The sequence below is a fragment of the Neoarius graeffei genome, chromosome 8 (genome assembly GCF_027579695.1).
Source record: "Neoarius graeffei isolate fNeoGra1 chromosome 8, fNeoGra1.pri, whole genome shotgun sequence".
Lineage (NCBI taxonomy): Eukaryota > Metazoa > Chordata > Actinopteri > Siluriformes > Ariidae > Neoarius > Neoarius graeffei.
In genome coordinates this window covers 89,023,801-89,047,154 of record NC_083576.1, presented here as the reverse complement: position 1 = coordinate 89,047,154, position 23,354 = coordinate 89,023,801, and the positions used below count along the sequence as shown (strand labels likewise).

The 23,354-nt window shown below is 41.4% G+C and overlaps 1 pseudogene; it reads left to right on the top strand.

Annotated features, from left to right (window-relative positions):
- The first annotated feature begins 349 nt into the window (after nt 1-349).
- On the top strand, nt 350-1,190 carry LOC132890288 (dehydrodolichyl diphosphate synthase complex subunit nus1-like; annotated as a pseudogene).
- The last annotated feature ends 22,164 nt before the right edge of the window (nt 1,191-23,354 follow it).

Sequence of the window (23,354 nt, the reverse complement as noted above, 5' to 3'; positions counted from 1 at the left end):
TCTATCACCGCATCGGGCTGAGCCCGGCCGGGCCCCGTGGGCAAAGGCCTGGCCACCAAGCGCTCGTATACAAGCCCCAACCCCGGGCCTGGATCCAGGGTGGGGCCCCGGCTGTGCCATACCAGGCGATGTCACGGTCCTTGATCGATTATTTTCCATAAGGGTTTTGGTGAACTGCTCTTGGTCTGGCCTGTCACCTAGGACCTGTCTGCCTTGGGAGACCCTAACAGGGGCATAATGCCCCCGACAACATAGCTCCTAGGATCATTCAAGCACACAAACCCCTCCACCACAATAAGGTGGCAGTTCTAGGAGGGTTTTTTTAAATGATTATTATTGTTATTTGATGATGGCATTAGTGTATGAGTTGGTGTGGCGAGTTTTGCACGTCTTCCTGCAGCTCCAGCGCATGGCGGTGTCCTGGTTCCAGGCGCGCGCGTGGAAGCGCACCTGGCTGCTATGGAGACGAGCCGCGGCCGCTGTGCTGCTCCCGTTAGCGCTCGGCTTTGCTAATCAGAAGAAGCTCAGAGCCGCGGTGGGGAAGTGACCGGGCCGCCGGTGTCGGGTGCTGTCGGACTGTAAGGCTCTGGAGAAGCTCCCGCTGCACGTCGGGCTGCTGGTTGCGGAGGAGGAGGCACAGTTCACCGATATCACTAACCTGGTGGTGTGGTGTATGGCACTGGGCATCTCTTATGTCAGCATGTATGATAACGAAGGTGTGTTCAGGAGGAACATCTCCAGACCAATGGAGGAGATCGTGAAGCAGCAGAAGGAGCTCCTGGGTTCAGAAAGCTGCAAGTACTCCTCAGCCGAGTTCCTGAGTAAAGGCACAGGCACACAGGAACAAGTGTCATGGTGCCAGACGGTGGTAAAAGTCTTGTCTCCAGATGACGGGAAGCTCGGTATCGTGCGAGCGGCGCAGCAGCTGTGTAAGGCCGTGCAGCAGAAAGAGAGCACGTCCAAAGACAACAATGTCACTGTGCTGGACTCTGCTGCGAGAGTCAAAGAACTTTCCAGACCTCGAGTTGGTGCTGAAGTTCGGCCCAGTAGAGAGCACGCTCGGCTTCCTGCCCTGGCACATCAGACTAACAGAGTTCATCTCTTTACCTTCCCATAAAGACATCTCGTATGACAAGTTCCTCTGCGCTCTTCAGCGTTACGCAGCCTGTGAGCAGCGACTGGGGAAGTGAGCGAGCCATCCATCCAAAAATCCCAGACTGAAAGAATTCATGAGAGAGACTCCCTTTTCCCTCTCTTTCTTTGTCTCTCTCTATGTTCACAAAAGATGCAGCTGAGTATCAGCATCCCGATGCCACATCAGCATCTCTCCTTCACAGCACACAGCCTGATTCTGACCCTGTGCACCAAGGCTCTGTGTGAGTGAATGAGTAAATACGTGTATCCTTTCTTACTTTTTGAATAAAATCCCTTTTTGTGTCACCACCCTTCTAATGCACAACATGAGTCAAAAACGACCTGCATTCATTTTCCAGGTTATTTCATGTATGGCTGAGTGTTTCTATGATATACTTTTGAAATAAATTCATTTTGTCATTTACTTTTCCAAATATGCAGTAAATATCTTGTTTTGTTTAGCACAAATCATCATTTTTATTTTTCCTTTCTTAAGTTATGAACAAGCACAGCTTTTGTAATTCTACATCAAGTTTACACACATGGGTCAGAACCGACCCGCATGCATTTACTACAGCGTTTGGTGGGAACTGTGAATTGTGCTTGTGTCAGACATTTCACAGCTCAGCACAGCGCCCTTTGCCCATCTAATACATGGAAGTAATGTTTTTCAATTGTTCTAGCATTACCTTAGAAAAAAATTGATTATGTTTAGGTTACCTTGAGAGTGAGTAGATTACTTGTCAGAAAGTTACAAGTAATTACTATTAGCTACCGAGCTGTTGACATTCTACTTTAGTTAGCTAATTTTATTGTAGTTGGCTTAGCTAACTACATAGTTAATAAATAAATAACTGGCCCCATTCACTGCTAAAGTAATTACTTGAAACAAATTATTATTATAGTATTAAGACATTTAATTTTAAATCACACTTGGATGACCCATGTGTAGTAATATAAAAAGTATTTTTGTTCATAAAGTAGGAAAGAAAAAATAAATTAATGATTTGTGGTAATTAAAAACAAGATATTTAAAGAATACTTGGAATATTCAATCATAAAATAAATTGATTTCAAAAGCTAGAGCAAAGAAAAACTCAGTCAGCATGAAATAACCTGGAAAATGAATGCAGGTCATTTTTGACCCATGTTGTGCATTAGAAGGGGTGTGCATATATTTTGCATCAAAGGGTTAAGATCTTAACACTTACCACAGTGCTGGTCTTTTTTCCCCCATTTGTGTTCAAAGTCTGTGTATCAAAGCAGTTGACGTCATCAAAGCTGTGCACGTGTGAATGAAAATAATTTATCACATTAAAAAAAGAAGCAACAAGTATGTTTTCTAATGTAAGAGAGTATATGTACATTTATTAAACTGTAAATGTACTCAAGTAAGAGTGAACAGTATCACGGGGGAAGCCATGGCCTAATGGTTAGAGAAGTGGCTTGAGGACCAAAAGGTTGCCAGTTTGATTCCCTGGACCAGAAGGAATGGCTGAAGTGCCATTGAGTAAGCATCTATCCCCCAACTGCTCCCCAGGCTGCTCTGGGTATGTTGTGTGTCACTCTGGATAAAAGTGTCTGCTAAATGTCATTAATGTAATTATATATTAATGCTACTCCTATAAGTACAATTTATTGGTAAAAATTACTTAAGTTTATGCAATGGAGAAAACATAATGAGATCACACCTATTTCTAGTTGTGAGTTCATAACTTTATCTGATTCCACTGCATTAAGTATCAGTCACATCAATAAGTATCATAATTAATGACTCAAAAATGCTTTGTGATGAGTAAACTTTGTATTTGGATCTGTGGATGTGTGTCAGTGTTCTGCTGCTCCTTTTCTGTTGAGTTCATGAACACACAGGCTGGAGAACTTCATAATTCTGAGAAACACACATCAGTACACTTTCATCTACACCTCCTTATCACCTCTAGACACTGTCTAACTGGATCTTAATCTGCACATCATGCAGAGTTTTTACTCGTCAAATATCAGTATTTACCAGTGAACAGAAGCACAGAGACACATCAATCTGGTGAAATTCTGCCAAAGATGTTACAAAAAATGTTAAAGGATCAGACCAGTTTTGTCAATAACTGACTGTACACTATAAGTTTTGTAACTTTCAGAGTCTCTTCCTACCTTAGCTTGGGCCTTCCCCATCTGTGTGAACCCTGCCTCAGTTCACCATACATCAGCTGTCCTGTTTTGTGGCTGCCATCCATTTTGATGACATGGCCAGCCCAGCTTAACTAGGTCTTCGGCAACATCAACTCAATGCTTATTGAGTCAGCTCTGTCTAGCATTTCCTGGTTTGTGATTCTGTCCTGCCAACAGATGCCCAAGACTGTATACAGCAATCTCATGTGGAACTGTTCCAGCTGCTTAATATGCCGAAGATACAAGGTCCACATTTCACACCCATAGAGGAGTGAAGAAATGACTATAGCTTTGTATACCTTGAGCTTTGTAGAGAGTCTGATGTCTTTTTGCTGGAGCACCTTCACTCTCAATCTTCGAAGTGTTTGTGTATGCTGATAAGAAGTGTGGTGCATCCGTAACCAACATTCAAGCTAGTGACAAAGTTTTGCTACTTTTATCTCAGTCATGGTCTCTGACTTCAAGACAATCAGCAACAATGTCATTTAACTGCGGCAATTTTGTCCTAAATGGCCTATTGTACAGTAGCTTAGCCGGACTGATTCCAGTTGTGCTGTGTGGTGTACTATGGTAATAATAATAATAATAATAATAATAATAATAAGTTCAATTTATATAGCACCTTTCACAAACCCAAGGACGCTTTACACAGGAGTAACTAAAAAAAAAGCCACACTAGGTAGTGTGAGGTAAAGAGAAAAGTTTTCAAGTTAGCTTTGAAGGAAGTGAGAGTGGAACAGTCACGAAGCAATTCTGATAATGAGTTCCAAAGTTTAGGAGCAGCAACACTGAATGATCTGCCACCCATAGATGCCAGTTTAAAACGTGGAACAGTCAGAAGTCCACAGACAGAAGATCTGAGGGAGCAGGAGGGACAGTACAGATGAATTAGCTCACAGAGATATGAAGGGGTGAAACCATGAAGAGCTTTATAGGTTAAAGGCAAGATTTTGTATTTGATCTGAGAAATAACTGCCAACCAATGTAGTTACTGTAAAACAGGAGTGATGTGAGCAGTGCGCTTGACGAGTGTGAGGACTCTAGCTGCTGAGTTTTGGATGTACTGCAGGCGATTGAGCAATGTGGCAGGGAGGCCATAAAAGAGAGAATTGCAATAGTCAAGATGAGTAAAAATAAACACATTGACCAACATTTTGGCATCAGTTTCCAAGAGAAAAGGGCAGAGACGTGCAACATTGCGGAGGTGAAAGAAAGCATTCTTAGTAATTAGTTTAAGATAGGGTTCAAATGTAAGGGTGGAGTCAAAGAGAACTCCAAGGTTTTTTATAACTTAGGAAGGACTTATTGACACACCATCAACATCAATAGTAAAACTGGAGAAGTTCAGAACCTGTCTTTTGGTACCTACTAATAGAACCTCCGTTTTGCTAGCATTAAGGCAGTTCTTATGCAGCCATTGCTTAGGGTCAGTGATGCAAGTCCTTAGCAGCTGAACAGAGGCTATGGAAGGGGTGATAGTGATTTAGATTTGAATGTCATCAGCATAACAATGAAAGTTAAGGCCATGGTTATGAATAATCTGTCCTATAGGAGAAACATATAATATAAAAAGAAGGGGACCAAGGACAGAACCCTGAGGCACACCTTGAGCAACAGTAACAGTGGATGATTCATGAACACCAATAGAGATAAACTGTTGCCTGTTTGCTAGATATGACTGAAACCAGGCTAAAGCTAAGCCAGTAATACCAAAAGAAGACAGTCTGGAAATGAGTATCTCATGATGTACAGTGTCAAAAGTAGCTGTGAGGTCCAAGAGAACAAGGACATTGAGATGACCAGCATCAGTTGAGAGCAGGAGGTCATTAATGACTCTTAAGAGAGCAGATTCAGTGCTATGCAGATTGCGAAAGCCTGACTGAAAGGGTTCATAGAGATCATTACGAGCAAGGAAAGTATGAAGCTGAGAGGCTACAACTCACTCCATTACTTTAGCTAGGAAAGGGAGAGTTGAAATGGGTCTGTAATTGGACAGTGAAAAAGAATCTAGACCAGGTTTCTTTAGTATTGGTGTAACAGAAGCAATTTTGAGGGAGATGGGGACAGTGCCTAAAGCAAAACACTGATTAATCATATGAGCAATATAAGGGGAGATAGCAGATACACAGGATTTAAGAAGTACAGTGGGTGCAGGGTCCAGCAGACATGAGGAGGAGGAGGACTTAGTCATGATTTCCGATACTTTAGAAGAATCAACAGGAGAGAAAGCAGAGAGACAGCAGTCAGCTTTATGAGACAGAGCTACTTGTGAGACAGAAGAATGAATTTCAGAATGAAAGTGTTGGTAAATACTGTCAATTTTATCCTTGAAAAAATCCAAAAAAGCCTGACACTGAGCAGGGGAACTGGGAGTGGTTGAGGAAGGAGGCTGAAGAAGTTTATTTATTGTATTAAACAGAGTTTTGGGTCTATGATTGCCACTCTTAATGATGTTAGCATAGTAGGAGGATCGGGCAGCATTAAGAGCATCCTTATACTTTGCAATATGTTCGGAGAAGAGTGAAAGATGAATAGTAAAGCCAGTTTTCTTATAAAGGTGCTCTAGCTGCCTTCCCTTGGCCTTCATGGCCCTAAGCTCAGAGGTGAACCAAGGAGAGATGCGATTCGCAGAGACCTGTCTAGTTTTAAGGGGAGTGAAAGTGTTAAGTGTGTTAGATATAGTATTATTGGAAATAGAAACTGTATCATCAGGAGAGGAAACCTCAGCAAATTTACAAAAAGAAAAGAGGAGAGAGGCAGAGAAAGAATGTGCATCAGTAGAAGAAAGATTACGGAAAGAGACAGTAGAACGCAGAGAACATTTAGAAGAAGGCACACTGAGACAACACTTGATCAACTTGTGGTCAGTAAAACCTCCATCAGAACCCGATACAGATACAATTTTTATAGCAGTAGAGCAAAGCAAGTCAAGTATATGACCATGATTATGTGTGGGAAAGTCAACATGCTGAGTTAAACCCAAACATTCAAAGACAGTCAAGAGCTCCTCAGTAAGGGAGCAACTAATGTCAACATGAATATTAAAGTCACCCAGAAGAATGACAGCAGTACAGACAGATGAGGCTACAGTTAGCAGTTCATTCAGTTCAGACAGAAAAAGAGATGGCGATGGTTTGGGAGGTCGATAGATTAAGATCAGCAACATTGGTGTGGGAGTGGAGGTTTTCAAAGCCAGATATTTACAGGATGTAACATCATGAAAAACAATCTCTTTAAGTTTGAAACCACATCGGAAAACTGCAGCTAGACCTCCACCTTTCTCTGTGAGACGTGGCTTTGATATATATGTGTATCCAGCTGGTGAAGACATATTTAAATGTAGATAGTCCTCAGCCTGTTGCCATGTTTCCACCAGCAGAAGTATGTCCAGGGTCTTTTGGATAATTAGGTCATTAATGAGTGATACTTTGTTGCTGATGGAGCGGGAGTTTAAAAGCCCAATCTTCGCAGGAAACGCAGGTGACAATCCAGAGAAAGCAGAACATTGCAGTTCCCCAAGTGAGCGAAGAACACCATGATTAACTCCATGAGCGTTCTTGTTGACCTTGGCAATCTGATTGTGAGTCCATATGATGGGTATGGAAGACTCCGAAGCATAATGAGCAGTCGGAGAGTGCGGAGACCGGTGAATATACCGAGGGTGGCGCTTGATTCCAATAGAGCAGCACAGATTAAATACCGCGGAATCCAAGCGGTGCCGCGCACTAAGGCTTTTTAATTCCTCCGACGAGTAGGTGTAAAACATGGGTAAAAGCCCGGGCCACAAAACCAATACCCAGACCCACAGTCACAATCCAAAAACAGATAAATGTAAGGTGCAAAGCCACCTTAGCCTAACACCGCTCATAAACGTAGCCAATACACCAGCGGTTCCACACCCAGAGTACAGTGCAGGGAAGCAATTTGACTAACCAGCACATAAAATAAGGCAACAGCATAGTAAATGGTGGAAACTCACTCACCACTGCTGAAGTCAAGCAGGTGGAAAGAAAGAGGGGGCTCGCAGGTGGGTTAGCTACAGGTGATTGCAAAAAGCCAGTGTCAAAACCAAGCAAGAAGAGTCACAAATTATCCAAAAAGAAACAAAATGGATTTGCAACACGTTGCCAAAAATCAGAAGCACAGTTAAAGAAAACAAAAAAGAAAGAAAACGCCAGGGAGAAGAGGCAGCAAACTCGCGCACTACGTACTCTCAACCGGAAACTAATGTTGATGCTTGGTACATTATCAAATAGTTCTGAAGGTTGGCCCTCCAGTCAAGTTTCTGACTTTGAGCAATACGAATGCATTTCATGATAGAACGATTCTGCTGTTCAACTTCACCCGTGGCCTGCGGCCATAAAGTTGTTGTTTTCTTGTGCATAATACTGTTTTCTGCAAGATAATCTTCAAATTCTTTGCTTACAAACTAAGGACCATTATCAGTTTGCAGACTCAAAAGTAAACCATGTGTTGCAAAAATCTTTGTCAAGCAAGAAATCATTTTGTCTGTAGTAGTAGACTTTGTAATTTCAATTCCATACAATCGACTGTAATAGTCAACTACAACCAAAATGAATTCTCCTGACGGCAAAGGCCCTAAAAGGTCAGCGGCTAAGTCTTGCCAAGGACCCGATGTTCTCACCATAGGCTCAGGTTTAGTTTCTTGTGAGACTAGCTGACAGCCATGACAGCTTTTACAGAACATTTCAACTTGCTTATCTATACCTGGCCACCAAACTTTGACATGTAACTGTCTTTTCATGCTGACAATACCGGGATGTTCTTCATGTGCAAGTTGCAAAACACATTTGTGAAGAGAATGCGGTATGATAAGTCTTGTTCCACTGAGAACAGGTTTGCTTATTGCGCTTAACTCTGTACGCACTGGAAGATACTCTTTATATTCTAACTTGTGCCAAGTTCCAGTCCGAAGAAATTTCCTTATTACGTCTAGCTCAGGATCATTTTCTGATGCATGCTCAAGCTCTTTTGTAGATATTGTGACTGGAGTAGCTACTTTTGCAACAAACCTAATGTACTCTTTAGTAATGATCTTTTGGCGTCTCATTTACAGATGTGCTCAACAGCCTAGACAAAGCATGTTCTGTTTGCCGGGAATATGGTGAACCTTGTAATCATAAGGTTGCAGCCTAAGTACCCATCGCTTGATTTGCACACGAGGTTTAGATCTTGAAGAATATATAAACTCTAATGGCTTGTGATCTGTAAGTAATTCAAATTTTGTACCATACAAATACGAGTGAAACCACTCACATGCCCAAACTAGAACTAATGCCTGCTTTTCAATTTGAGAGTACCTACGTTCAACATTACTCAAATATCTACTCGCATAGAAAATAACACGGAACTCTCCTTTTTGTTTCTTTACCAATACTGCACCTATCCCTACAGGACTTGCATTGGCAATGACCTTGGTTTCTGCCTCAATATCATAGTAAGCAAGTACTTCAGCAGAAGACAACAGTTTCTTCAGCTGATCAAATGACTTTTGCTGCTCATCCCCCCAAATAAATGGAACATTATTCTTTGTCAGCTCCCGTAAAGGTGCTGAGATGGTAGCAAAATTGGGAATGAACCAAGAACTGTAGGTAACTAGACCTAAGAAACTTTTAATCTTGGCCGCATTTTCTGGTTCACGAGCATTCAAGACTGCAGTGACTTCGCTTTCGGACGGCTCTACTCCACGATCAGAAAAGAGGTGTCCCATAAAGACCAATTTGTTGACCCCAAACTGACATTTGTCTTTATTTAAGGTTAAACCACTGTCTTTCAAGACTTTTAACACATTGCTTAACCTTTCATTGTGCTCTTCTACACGAGCACCATATACAGTCATGTCATCTTGAATATTGTGAACACCTACACAACCACTTAACAGTTGCTGAATAGCCTTTTGGTACATCTCTGGTGCACAACTAATACCAAACATTAACCGTTTATAGCAGTATAAGCCTCTGTGTGTACTAAAAGTGGTTATCTCCCTTGATTCATTGTCCAGTTCTATCTGATGATATCCCCAACACAGATCAAGCTTACTGAAAACACTACTCTTGTTCAGATCTTGCATCACATCTTCACTGGTGGGTATAGGATGTCACTCATGAATCACAGCTTCATTAGCCCATCTCATGTCCACACACACTCAGACCTCCTCTGAATTTGCTTTAGGAACAACACACTAACAGTGACACCCAACCACTTGGTCCCTCGCACTTCTTGATGATTCCGGTACACTCAAGGTCATCCAGCTTGTCATCCAGCTTGGCTCTCAGATGACACAGAACACGTCTCAATGGCTGTACAACAAGTGGAATGTCCTTGTTGATTGGAATATGTAACTGGAAGTTTTCATATTTCCCAACACCATCAAACAATTTGGGAAATTTCTGTTCATAGCTGCTTGTGTCAGCATTCACAGCACTGACTGATGCTTCAGGTCCAAAATGCACTACACCCAGAGCAATAGCAGTCTCTCTTCCAAGCAAGGATTGTCCTTTCCCTTCAAAAACAAGGACATTTACATTGTTCAGGCTAGTATTTGGGGCGGCATGGTGGTGTAGTGGTTAGCGCTGTTGCCTCACAGCAAGAAGGTCCGGGTTCGAGCCCTGTGGCCGGCGAGGGCCTTTGTGAGCGGAGTTTGCATGTTCTCCCTGTGTCTGCGTGGGTTTCCTCCGGGTGCTCCGGTTTCCCCCACAGTCCAAAGACATGCAGGTTAGGCTAACTGGTGACTCTAAATTGACCATAGGTGTGAGTGTGAATGGTTGTCTGTGTCTAGGTGTCAGCCCTGTGATGACCTGGCGACTTGTCCAGGGTGTACCCCGCCTTTCGCCCATAGTCAGCTGGGATAGGCTCCAGCTTGCCTGCGAGCCTGTAGAACAGGATAAAGTGGCTAGAGATAATAAGAATGATGAGGCTAGTATTTCCATAATGGACCACTGTATGAAAACTGCCAGCCACATTTAAGGGTTGGTCACTCCCATATGCAAAAATGTTCTTTGTAGACTTACTTGAAGTACATGCAATATTTTTGTCTTTCAGGTATTCCCATGTATTGCGGTCCACAATGTTGCAGGTAGCACCCGAGTCAATCAGCATAGATATTTCCACACCACCTACATCGACATGAACTTTCCCATTGTCACTTGGGTACCCGACAATGAATGCATATCACCACGTGTGGCCCCTAATGGCTGTTCTTCGTGTACCTGTCTTAGAGATTATCTTTTGCTTTCTTTTGAATGCTTGATTTGACTCAATTTGGTTTTACACTTCTTTTCAAAGTGTCCCATCATGTGACAGCGCCTACACTTTTTGTCTTTAGCTGGGCATTTGGGATCTTTCACCATGTGACCTGTGCGACCACAGCTAAAACATTCTACCATGGATGACGAGTAATTGTCTTTCCGGTACTTTGAGTGAGAAGGCTTTTTACTCATGGTTATCTTGTTTACACTGGTGCTAAGTCCTTCAATACTGCTTGCTTGTCTTTTGCTATCCTCATGAATCTTGGCAATGTCTGTCAGCTGTTTTAGCATTAAATCACCACCTTTTTCTAACAACTTCCTCCGAAGCCGATGAAATAAACACTTCTCTATTACTTGATCGCTTATTTGTTCCTCTTTCGTCTCTGTGCCTCCAAAGCCACATGTCTCAGCTTTTGCTTTCAACCGTGTCACGAATTGATCAACAGTTTCTGATTGCATCTGTGCCATGCTCCTAAAGCATGCTCCTAAACTCTCTTTCCGTAATCTTTCTTCTATTGATGCGCATTCTTTCTCTGCCTCTCTCATCTCTTCTTTTTGTAAATTTCCTGAGGTTTCCTCCCCTGATGATATAGTTTCTGTTTACAATAATACTATATCTAACACACTTAACACTTTCACTCCCCTTAAAACTAGACAGGTCTCTGCGAATCGCATCTCTCCTTGGTTCACCTCTGAGCTTAGGGCCATGAAGGCCAAGGGAAAGTGGCTAGAGTGCCTTTATAAGAAAACTGGCTTTACTATTCATCTTTCACTCTTCTCTGAACACATCGTAAAGTATAAGGATGCTCTTAACGCTGCCTGATCCTCTTACTATGCTAACATCATTAAGAGTGGCAACTATAGACCCAAAACTCTGTTTAATACAATAAATAAACTTCTTCAGCCTCCTTCCTCAACCACTCCCAGTTCCCCTGCTCAGTGTCAGGCTTTTTTGGATTTTTTCAAGGATAAAATTGGCAGTATTTACCAACACTTTCATTCTGAAATTCATTCTTCTGTCTCGCAAGTAGCTCGTTCTCATAAAGCTGACTGCTGTCTCTCTGCTTTCTCTCCTGTTGATTCTTCTAAAGTATCGGAAATCATGACTAAGTCCTCCTCCTCCTCATGTCTGCTGGACCCTGCACCCACTGTACTTCTTAAATCCTGTGTATCTGCTATCTCCCCTTATATTGCTCATTATGATTAATCAGTGTTTTGCTTTAGGCACTGTTCCCATCTCCCTCAAAATTGCTTCTGTTACACCAATACTAAAGAAACCTGTTCTAGATCCTCTTTCACTGTCTAATTACAGACCCATTTCTAATTTCCCTTTCCTAGCTAAAGTAATGGAGCGAGTTGTAGCCTCTCAGCTTCATACTTTCTTTGCTCATAATGATCCCTCTGAACCCTTTCAGTCAGGCTTTCACAATCTGCATAGCACTGAATCTGCTCTCTTAAGAGTCGTTAATGACCTCCTGCTCTCAACTGATGCTGGTCATCTCAATGTCCTTGTCCTCTTGGACCTCACAGCTACTTTTGACACTGTACATCATGAGATACTCGTTTCCAGACTATTTTCTTTTGGTATTAGGCCATTCTTAAAAAATCCGTTTCCTGTCCACTGGGTGAGCAAAAAATTTTCAGTAGAGAGGGAGGGATTTTTTTTTTTTATTATATATATGGATGGATAAGAAATCACAATGCGGTGTTTGCTTTTTCTTTTAGTACTTTTTTTATTATAAAAGCAGACACATTTAATAAAATATGACAGTTTAATCAACTGAAACTTGTACAAAAACTTTTAATATTATTATAAATCCTACCGTGCAGGAACAGGCGTCACCACAGACGGGCCTCGGCATTTCACTGCCTCTTTGATTATGTCCTGGTGGCCGTCTAAATACCACAAGCAGTCTGTCATGTTCATTACTACATTTGTTCCTTCAGTTTGGCCAGTATGTATAGATAGACAAGGTCCTTCTCTCTGGATGTCTTTCATAATTTCGTTGTGTAATTCGTTCTTTTTATTTGCTACAGACACAGTTTTTAATTCTATCCAGCCAACCTGCATTAGTTCTGTAAACACATTTTTTTGTTCAGTTCCGTTCTCATTTTGAATAGATCTATTAGGTTCTCCTACAGATCTGTCAGGGTCATTAACAAAGTAGGTAATGAATTTCGCATAACAAAACTCAAAGCTGTTTGTAACGTCTCAGATGGATCAAGAACAAACGAATTTTCCAGTAACGGTTTGTGATGGTCCAACACACGGACTTTTTGTAGTTCTAAATCGACCGTTAGGCCTAGTTCAGATGAAATTACACTATTAAAATGATCACTGAATAATTTGTTTTTCTGAATCTTTACTATTTTGTTGTTTGCTAGAATAACATTTTGTGATTTCACACTTAAGCAAATGTTTGAAAACTCCGGATCTCCTTCCTTCATGGTGGCTGCCATTTTTTTGTGCCGCACGGCGCATGCGCAGAGCTGATTCGATTCTATATTCTGCGTGGAATGCGTAAATGTCTAGTTCGATTTTAGATTTACGAACCCGAAAAAAATGTCAAAAAAAACACCGTTAAAAAAAAATTTCAACCGCACAAACGGCACTCACCTGGCCGGTGGACCGGAAACAGGACATTTTTTAATAATGGCCTTACTGGCTTAGCTTTAGCCTGGTTTCAGTCATATCTAGCAAACAGGCAACTGTTCGTCTCTATTGGTGTTCATAAATCATCCACTGTTACTGTTGCTCAAGGTGTGCCTCAGGGTTCTGTTCTTGGTCCCCTTCTTTTTATATTATATTTCTCCTATAGGCCAGATTATTCGCAACCATGGCCTTAACTTTCATTGTTATGCTGATGATATTCAAATCGACAATACTATCACCCCTTCCATAGCCTCTGTTTAGCTGCTAATGACTTGCATCACTGACTTTAAGCAATGGCTGCATAAGAACTGCCTTAAACTTAATGCTAGCAAAACAGAGGTTCTATCAGTAGGTACCAAAAGACAGTTTCTGAACTTCTCCAATTTCACTATTGATGTTGATGGTGTGTCTATTAGTCCTTCCTAAGTTATAAAAAACCTTGGAGTTCTCTTTGACTCCAACCTTACATTTGAACCCCATTTTAAACTAATTACTAAGAAGGCTTTCTTTCACCTTCGCAATATTGCACGTCTCCGCCCTGTTCTCTTTGAAACTGATGCCAAAATGTTGGTCAATGCGTTTATCTTTTCTCGTCTTGACTATTGCAATTCTCTCTTTTATGGTCTCCCTGGGGCGGCACGGTGGTGTAGTGGTTAGCGCTGTCGCCTCACAGCAAGAAGGTCTGGGTTCAAGCCCCGTGGCCAGCGAGGGCCTTTCTGTGTGGAGTTTGCATGTTGTCCATGTGGGTTTGCTCCGGTTTCCCCCACAGTCCAAAGCCATGCTGGTTAGGTTAACTGGTGACTCTAAATTGACCATAGGTGTGAATGGTTGTCTGTTTCTACACTGCCATTCAAAAGTTTGGGGTCACCCAGGCAATTTTGTGTTTTCCATGAAAAGTCACACTTTTATTTACCACCATAAGTTGTAAAATGAATAGAAAATATAGTCAAGACATTTTTCTGGCCATTTTGAGCATTTAATCGACCCCACAAATGTGATGCTCCAGAAACTCAATCTGCTCAAAGGAAGGTCAGTTTTATAGCTTCCCTAAAGAGCTAAACTGTTTTCAGCTGTGCTAACATGATTGTACAAGGGTTTTCTAATCATCCATTAGCCTTCTGAGGCAATGAGCAAACACATTGTACCATTAGAACACTGGAGTGAGAGTTGCTGGAAATGGGCCTCTATACACCTATGGAGATATTGCACCAAAAACCAGACATTTGCAGCTAGAATAGTCATTTACCACATTAGCAATGTATAGAGTGGATTTCTGATTAGTTTAAATTGATCTTCATTGAAAAGACCAGTGCTTTTCTTTCAAAAATAAGGAAATTTCAAAGTGACCCCAAACTTTTGAACGGTAGTGTATATGTCAACCAATTCACTTCATAAGTCACATAATTATTTGATTAAGATCCACCTTTGTGCAATCAAAGTGTCACATGATCTGTCACATGATGCCTGTATAAATTAACCTGTTCTGGAAGGACCCTGACTCTGCAACTCTAAGCAAGCAACATGAAAACCAAGGAGCACTCCAAACAGGTCAGAGACAAATTTGTGGAGAAGTATATCAGGGTTGGGTTATGCAAAAGTATGCCAAACTTTGAATATCCCAGGGTGCACCATTAAATCCATTATAGCAAAATGGAAAGAATATAGCACCACTACAAACCTGACAAGAGAAGGCCCCACCCACCAAAACTCACAAACTGGACAAGGAGAGCATTAATCAGAAATGCAACAAAGACAACACTGAAGAATAACACTGAAGAAGCTGCAAAGATCCACAGCGGAGATGGGAGTATCTGTCCAGAGGACCACTTTAAGCCATACACTCCACAGAGTGGGGATTTATGGAAGAGTGGCCAGAAAAAAGTGATTGTTTTAGATAACACATTTAGAGTTTGCCCAGCAGCATGTGGCAAACTCCCCAAACACATGGAAGAAGATTCTCTGGTCAAATGAGACTAAAATTGATATGTTTGGCCATTATGGAAAATGCTATTTGTGGCACAAACCCAACACTCTAAGAACACCATTCCTACAGTGAAGCATGGTGGTGGCAGCATCATGCTGCGGGGATATTTTTCATCTGTAGGGACAGGAAAGCTTGTCAGGACTGAAGGAAAGCTGAATGGTATTAAATACAGGGCAATTCTGGAGGAAAACCTGTTTGAGTCAGCCAGAGGTTTGAGACTGGGATGAAGGTTCACGTTCCAGCAGGGCAATGATCTTAAACATACTGCTAAAGCTACACTGGAGTGGTTTAAAGGGAAACATTTAAATATCTTGGAGTGCCCTAATGGGTGGCACAGTGGTGTAGCAGTTACCACTGTCGGCTTACAGCAAGAAGGTTCTGGGTTCAAGCCCAGCGGCCGACAGGGGCCTTTCTGTGTGGAGTTTGCATGTTTTCCCCATGTCTCCATGGATTTCCTCCAAAGACCTGCAAGTTAGGCTAATTGGTGGCTCTAAATTGACCATAGGTTTTGAATGTGAGTGTTTGTCTCTATGTGTCAGCCCTGTAAAGATCTGGTGAATGGTCCAGGGTGTACCCTGCCTCTCACCCATAGTCAGCTGGGATAGGCTCCAGCTTGCCTGCAACCCTGCACAGGATAAGTAGCTACAGATAATGGATGTATGTATGGAATGGCCTAACCAAAGCCCAGACCTCAATCCAACTGAGAATCTGTGGCATAACTTGAAAATTGCTGTACACCAATGCAACCCATCTAACTTGAAGGAGTTGAAGCAGTTTTGCCTTGAGGAATGGGCAAAAATCCCAGTGGCTAGATGTGCTAAGCTAATCAAGACATAACCCAAGAGACTTGTAGCAAAAGGTGGCTCTAAAAAGTATTGATTTTTTTTATTTATTTATTTATTTTTTTTTTTGGGGGGGGGGGGGGGGGTGTTGAATACCTATGCACACTCCAGATTTCTGTTTTTTTTTTTCATCTTAATTATTGTTTGTGTCATGATAAAACAACAATTTACACCTTTAAAGTTGTAGGCTTGTTGGGTAAATCGAATGATGTGAACCCCCCAAAAATCCATTTTAATTCCAGCTTGTAATGCAACAAAACAGGACAAACATGTACAGGGATGAGTATGTTTGCAAGACACTGTACCTTTTTTGAATAATTCCATGCTAAACTAACCTTAAGTAAGCTCAAAATAAAGTTTATTTTAGCTTGATGGTGCAAAGGGTGCCCAAAATCAAGTCTTTCTTATTAGAGGCTGGAGTGGAGCCCAAATTTTACAGTTGTGGTCAGAAGTTTACATACAGTGACATGAATGTCATCTTGCATATGAATGTCATGGCAATATTTGGGCTTTCATTAATTTCTTTGAACTGTTCTTTTTCTGTGGCAGAATGTACAACATACATATATACTGTACAGTGGTGCTTGAAAGTTTGTGAAACCTTTAGAATTTTCTATATTTCTGCATAAATATGACCTAAAATATCATCAGATTTTCACCAAAGTCCTAAAAAGTAAAGAGAACCCAGTTAAAGAAATGAAACAAAACTATTATACTTGTTCATTTATTTATTAAGGAAAATGATCCAATATTACATATCTGTGAGTGGCAAAAGTATGTGAACCTTTAGGATTAGCAGTTAATTTGAAGGTGAAATTAGAGTCAGGAATTTTCAATCAACAGGATGACAATCAGATGTGAGTGGGCACCCTGTTTTATTTAAAGAACAGGGATTTATCAAAGTCTGATCTTCACAACACATGTTTGTGGAAGTGTATCATGGCACAAACAAAGGAGATTTCTGAGGACCTCAGAAAAAAGCATTGTTGATGCTCATCAGGTTGGAAAAGGTTACAAAACTATCTCTTAAGAGTTTGGACTCCACCAATCCACAGTCAGACAGATTATGTACAAATGGAGGAAATTCAAGACCATTATTACCCTCCCCAGGAGTGGTCGACCAAGAAAGATCACTCCAAGAGCAAGGCGTGTAATAGTCGGCGAGGTCACAAAGGACCCCAGGGTAACTTCTAAGCAACTGAAGGCCTCTCTCACATTGGCTAATGTTAATGTTCATGAGTCCACCATCAGGAGAACACGGAACAACAATGGTGTGCATGGCAGGGCTGCAAGGAGAAAGCCACTGCTCTCCAAAAAGAACATTGCTGCTTGTCTGCAGTTTGCTGAAAATCACATGGACAAGCCAGAAGGCTATTGGAAAAATGTTTTGTGGATGGATGAGACCAAAATAGAACTTTTTGGATGAAATGAGAAGCGTTATGTTTGGAGAAAGGAAAAGACGTCATTCCAGCATAAGAACCATGCCCATGCTAACTAAATTCAAAACACAAAATTCAAGATGGCCACCGTGTGTCAGCAGCAGTGAGAGCAGCAGTAGTGCAAGTACAACAAAGTAATCTCTGCAAATATATGTGACTTTTTCTACTTCACAAGTTCTCTAGTTTTCACATTGGTGATCTTGATTAAGAGGAATTACTCTCAGTAAGCATTTTGGAAGAAAGAACATTCAGCTAGCAGCTAGAAGCTGCCACCAGGCTGGATCCATGCTTCCAGCTAGTGGCTACAATAGCTAGCTATTCTGCTAGCTAGTAGCCATTTTCAGGCTGGATCCAGACTCCCTGCTAGCAGCTACCACCAGTCCGAACCCAGGCTCAAAGAAGCTTCATCCAGGCTGGTTCCAGGCATCTAGCTAGCAGTGACCACCAACTAATAACTGGCTTTTTGGCTGGCTGCTAACACCAGGTCCGACCCAGGCCCCCAGCGTTTTGCTACCACCAGACTAACTCTGGGCTACCAGCTATCAGCTTCAACCAGGATATAAACAACAGCATACATGTCTCCAACCTGACACTGGAAGAAAACAACATGTCACTAAAAAAAGGGAAAAAAGCAAAAGAAGAGGATTTGCAGTTGGCAGCTAACACCTTGTCACCAAAAAGGGGAATGAAAGGAAAGGATGAGGATTTTGTGACTTTATCCCAGGTGTGTGAAATGTTGGAACAACAAAAACTGTTTTATAAAGAGATGTTGGTACAGCAGGAGCAAAGTTTTAGTTTCTTTTTAACAATTGTGATGGAGACAAGTAACAAGAGATTGGATGCAATGGGGAGGGAAATGAGTGAATTGCGAGAGAGCCTCCATTACACACAAAAAGATGTTGATGAGCTCCTTGCTAAGGAGAAGAGAACAACCACTAGACTTTCTGAAGTAGACTCAAATCTCTCTGTTTTTGCCAAGAACATCAGTTCATTTTTGCCAAAGATGGACTACTTGGACAGTCAGGTCAGGAAAAACAATATTATGATTGATGGGATCACTGAGTCTGAGAACGAGAACTGGGCTGAATCAGAAAAGAAGGTGAGGCAGATCTTCGCTGAGAAGCTGAAACTCTCAGGTATGGAGTTTGAACATATACAGAGGACTGAGACCTCAAATGGAGATAGAGCCAGGCCAATTGTTGCAAGATTTGTGAGTTATAAGGACAAAGTCAAAGTCATGGAGAGGGCGAAAAACCTAAAAGGGACCAATGTCTATATCAATGAGGACTATACAGAAAAGGTTCATCAAAAACGCAAAGAACTCATACCAGCTATGAAGGCAGCGCGTGAGCGGGGGGAAATTGCTTTCCTTCGCTATGATAAACTCATCATCCATCCTGCAGCTAAACCTCCAAAAAAAGGAGCTGGAAATAGAAATGTATTAAAGTCGGGTGGTTCACCTGAGGGTAATGAAGAGAAGTCCGAAGGGTCTGAGGGTTGTAGAACAAACTAAACATGGTTGGACAAGGTTGGACATTTGCATCTGAGTAAGGAACATGGACACAAACCTTTTAAAACTTCCTAACAAAGGCTTGGTATTAGCTCACATAAATGTATGTAGTATCAGGAACAAAATTCAGGAATTGTACAGCCTAATACAGGTAAACAACATTCATATACTTGCAGTAACTGAGACTCATCTGGACTCTTTTATTCTTGATTCAATGGTTGCATTAGATGTATACTTTTTATTTAGAAAGGATAGAGACAGGTATGGAGGGGGAGTGGCCATTTACATACAAAATCATCTTCCTTCAAAAGTGTGTCAGGAATTTATGTGTAGTAATGTAGAAGCACTGTGGGTACAAATACATTTACCTCACTTGAAACCAGTTTTGGTTGGTTGCTGCTACAGGCCTCCCAGCACAAATTCTCAGTATTTTAATGATGTGTGTGATATGATTGACAGGGTTGCTGACTCAAAGACTGAAATCTATCTGCTTGGGCATATGAATATTGACTGGCTAGATAGTAATTGTTCTTTGAAGAAAAGGTTATCATCGCTGGCTAATGCATGTAATTTGTCACAAATTGTTACTATGCCAACCAGAGTAGTCACTAATTTTGTGGGACATACTTCGTTTACTTGCATAGATCATATTTACACCAATTCCCCGGAGTTGTGCTCAAAGCCGATTTCTCTACCTGTAGGCTTCAGTGATCATAATATTATAGCTACAGCAAGAAAATTAAAGGTACCAAAAACAGGCCCTAAGGTCATATACAAAAGGTCATATAAGGGGTTCATTGAAAATAATTTCTTAGTTGATGTTGGAAGAATTGATTGGAAAGGTGTGTACTCAGCTGATGATCCAGACATCTCTTTAAATGAATTTATGAACATTTTTATGAAAATTGTGAACTTACATACTCCTATGAAGAAATTTACAGTGAAGTGTAGAGCCGCCCCTTGGATCGATGAGGGGATGAAACGGTTAATGAAAGAAAGGGATGAAGCTAAAAGAGTGTGGGTTACATCTCGCTCTGCTGAGGACAGACTAACATACTGCACACTGAGAAACAGAGTGACTAAGTTGAACAAAGCTAAGAAGAAGGAACATTACAAACAGCGAATAAGTAATGTAAAACATGATGGTAAACAGCTTTGGAATACTTTAAATGAAATCATGGGAAGAAACAAAAATGGGTGTGCCCCTTTTGTAGAGGCCAATGGTGAGTTTATAACAAAGCCTGTAGATATTGCTAATTATTTTAATAACTTTTTTACAAGTAAAGTTCACAAATTAAGGCAGAGTATGCACTGCACTAATTCCAACACTTTTAACTCAATTACTAGTGAAATTATGAAGGATAAGAAATGTAGTTTTAAATTTCAATGTGTTAATGTAGAGGAGGTCAAGAGGCTGTTAGAGTCCCTCCCTGCCTATGGTTCAGCAGGCACTGACAACCTTGATAGCAAGTTACTGAAGCTGGCTGCTAATCACATTTCAGGGCCTATATGTCATATATTAAATAGATGTTTTTTAACTTGAAAGTGTCCTGGGCAGTGGAAGGAGGGTAAGATTATTCCACTGCCTAACGACAGCAGATCAACGTTCAGTGGACTCAACAGTCGCCCTATAAGTATACTTCCTGTGCTGAGTAAAATTATGGAAAGGATCATTTATGTTCAGATACAGGATTACTTTACTTCCAATAGATTAACCACCAAATGCCAGCATGCATATAGGAAAGGATACTCAACTTGTACTGCTCTGACTCAGATGACAGATGATTGGTTAAGGGAGATGATAACTCTAAGGTAGTGGCTGCTGTTATGTTAGACTTCAGTGCTGCTTTTGATGTAATTGATCATGAGTTGTTGATTGGAAAGCTTATATCCTATGGCTTTACACAAAATGCCATTTCCTTGATTAGGAGCTATCTCTGTGCTAGAACACAGAGAGTTTGCTACAATGGCAGCTTATCTAATATCAATAACATAACTTGTGGTGTGCCTCAAGGAAGTTGTCTTGGACCGTTACTCTTCTCTATATTTACTAATGATTTGCCCTCTGCAGTAAAAAATGCTACTATGGTAATGTATGCTGATGATTCTACAATGTATTGTGCAGCTAATACTTATAAAGAACATATGCCGCTTTTCCACTACCAACGCGGCTGAGTTGGGCTGAGCCGTGCCGTGCTGAGTCGAGCTGAGCGGGGCTGTTGGAGTTGCATTTCGACTACAACCGCGCTGAACCGTGCTGGCTGGAAGTGGGTGGACACATTGGGTGGAGTTAGCGAAAGTGGGTGGACGTCACGTGATGTCGTTAAGCAGCGCAAACAGTGACATCAGTGAGCTTTTAAGCGGTAGTCTCACGACCCGAATAGTAAACAATAAACATGGAGGACATGGAGTCGTTAGTGTTGCTGGTCTTGGTGCTGTGGCTTGTTGCCACCGACAACGCCAACAGATACTGGCAAGAGCGTATAGATGAGGCGAGGCGCATAAGGCTTCATAATTCTCGTAATTCGTAATTATTCTTCTTCCGGGTTTACGGTGTTTACAGATCCCAGCGTGCTCGCGGGGCGTGTGTGGGCATGTGAGGACACGCCTCCTCACCAATCAGTGCACAGGGGAGTGTCTGCTCACGCCCCCAGCCTCACTCGGCACGGTTTGGCTCGCTTCAGCCCTACTCCAAAACGGTGCGAGTTTTAGGGGCTAAGCAGTGCTGAAGCGAGCTGAGTCGTGCTGTTTTTTGGTAGTCGAAACGCGAGCCGTGTCGGGCTGAAGTGAGCTGAAGCGAGCTGAAGTGAGCTGAAAAAGGGTAGTGGAAAAGGGCCATTAGTGAAGTGATATCGCAAGAACTGGAAACTGTGTATGCATGGATTACATTGAACAAGCTTGTCTTGAATATATCCAAAACTAAGAGTATTTTATTTGGGTCTAGACACAAACTGGCTACTAAGCCAAAGTTGGAGCTATATGTGGCCAAAGACCCCATAGAACAAGTGGAAAAGGTGAAATTGCTGGGCATGGTCATTGACAACCATCTGTCATGGTCAGAACATATAGATAGAATCATTCAAAAAATGGGCAGTGGTATTCACTATATAAGACAATGTGCACCATATGTGCCATTTAAAATCCTGGAGCAAGTCTGCAAATCTTTAATTTTATCTCATCTGGATTACTGCTCAGTGATCTGGTTTCGGCCTCAAAAAAGGATCTGGCAAAACTACAGGTTGTTCAGAACAGAGCTGCTAGGCTTGTCCTAGGATGTTCATCTAGAACTAGCATCCATAAGATGCAGACTACGCTGTCATGGCTCAGCGTTGAGAAGAGGCTGGCCCTAAGCACAGTGACATTTCTTAGTGAAACAATGAAAACGCATAGACCTGAGTTTATGATACATCAAGTAGTGTTTTGTAATACAGTTCACAAACATGACACCAGGAAAGCGGGTAAGGGTGACATTGTACAACCAAATCCAATAACTAATTCACTGAAAAGAACTGTGCTTTATAGAGCAATTAAGATATGGAATGAATTGCCACTTGATATTCGTCAAGACAAATGCAAAAGATCCTTTAAAAAGAGAATAAAAGTGTATCTTTTGAATGGTTAATATAGGTGTCGGCTTAAGCTGTATAGTTTGTATTTTTATATTGTTTTATTAGGTGTTCGAGTACTTTAGCAATGTACAGGTGGTAGCATTGCATTTTACTTTTTAAAAATCGAGGTGCATTTTATAACTGTTTGCTACAATTGTTCCTGAACTTTTTAGTATAAGTATTTTTGTCATGCATTTTGCTATATTAGAACTTTTGAACTTTTAACTTGCACTTAGCATTTTGCAATGCATGTATATCTGTATGTTTCTTAACTGTTGAAATGATGTGATATGTTTTTAATTGGGGACCCCAGGAAGACTAGCGAACTGCTATGGCACAAGCTAATGGGGATCCTTTAATAAAATAAATAAAAATAAAATAAATAAATAAACCTTATCCCATCTGTGAAACATGGTGGTGGTAGTATCATGGTTTGGGCCTATTTTGCTGCATCTGGGCCAGGACGGCTTGCCATCATTGATGGAACAATGAATTCTAAATTATACCAGCGAATTCTAAAGGAAAATGTCAGGACATCTGTCCATGAACTGAATCTCAAGAGAACGTGGGTCATGCAGCAAGACAACAACCCTAAGCACACAAATTGTTCTACCAAAGAATGGTTAAAGAAGAATAAAGTTAATGTTTTGGAATGGCCAAGTCAAAGTCCTGACCTTAATCCAATAGAAATGTTGTGGAAGGACCTGAAGCGAGCAGTTCATGTGAGGAAACCCACCAACATCCCAA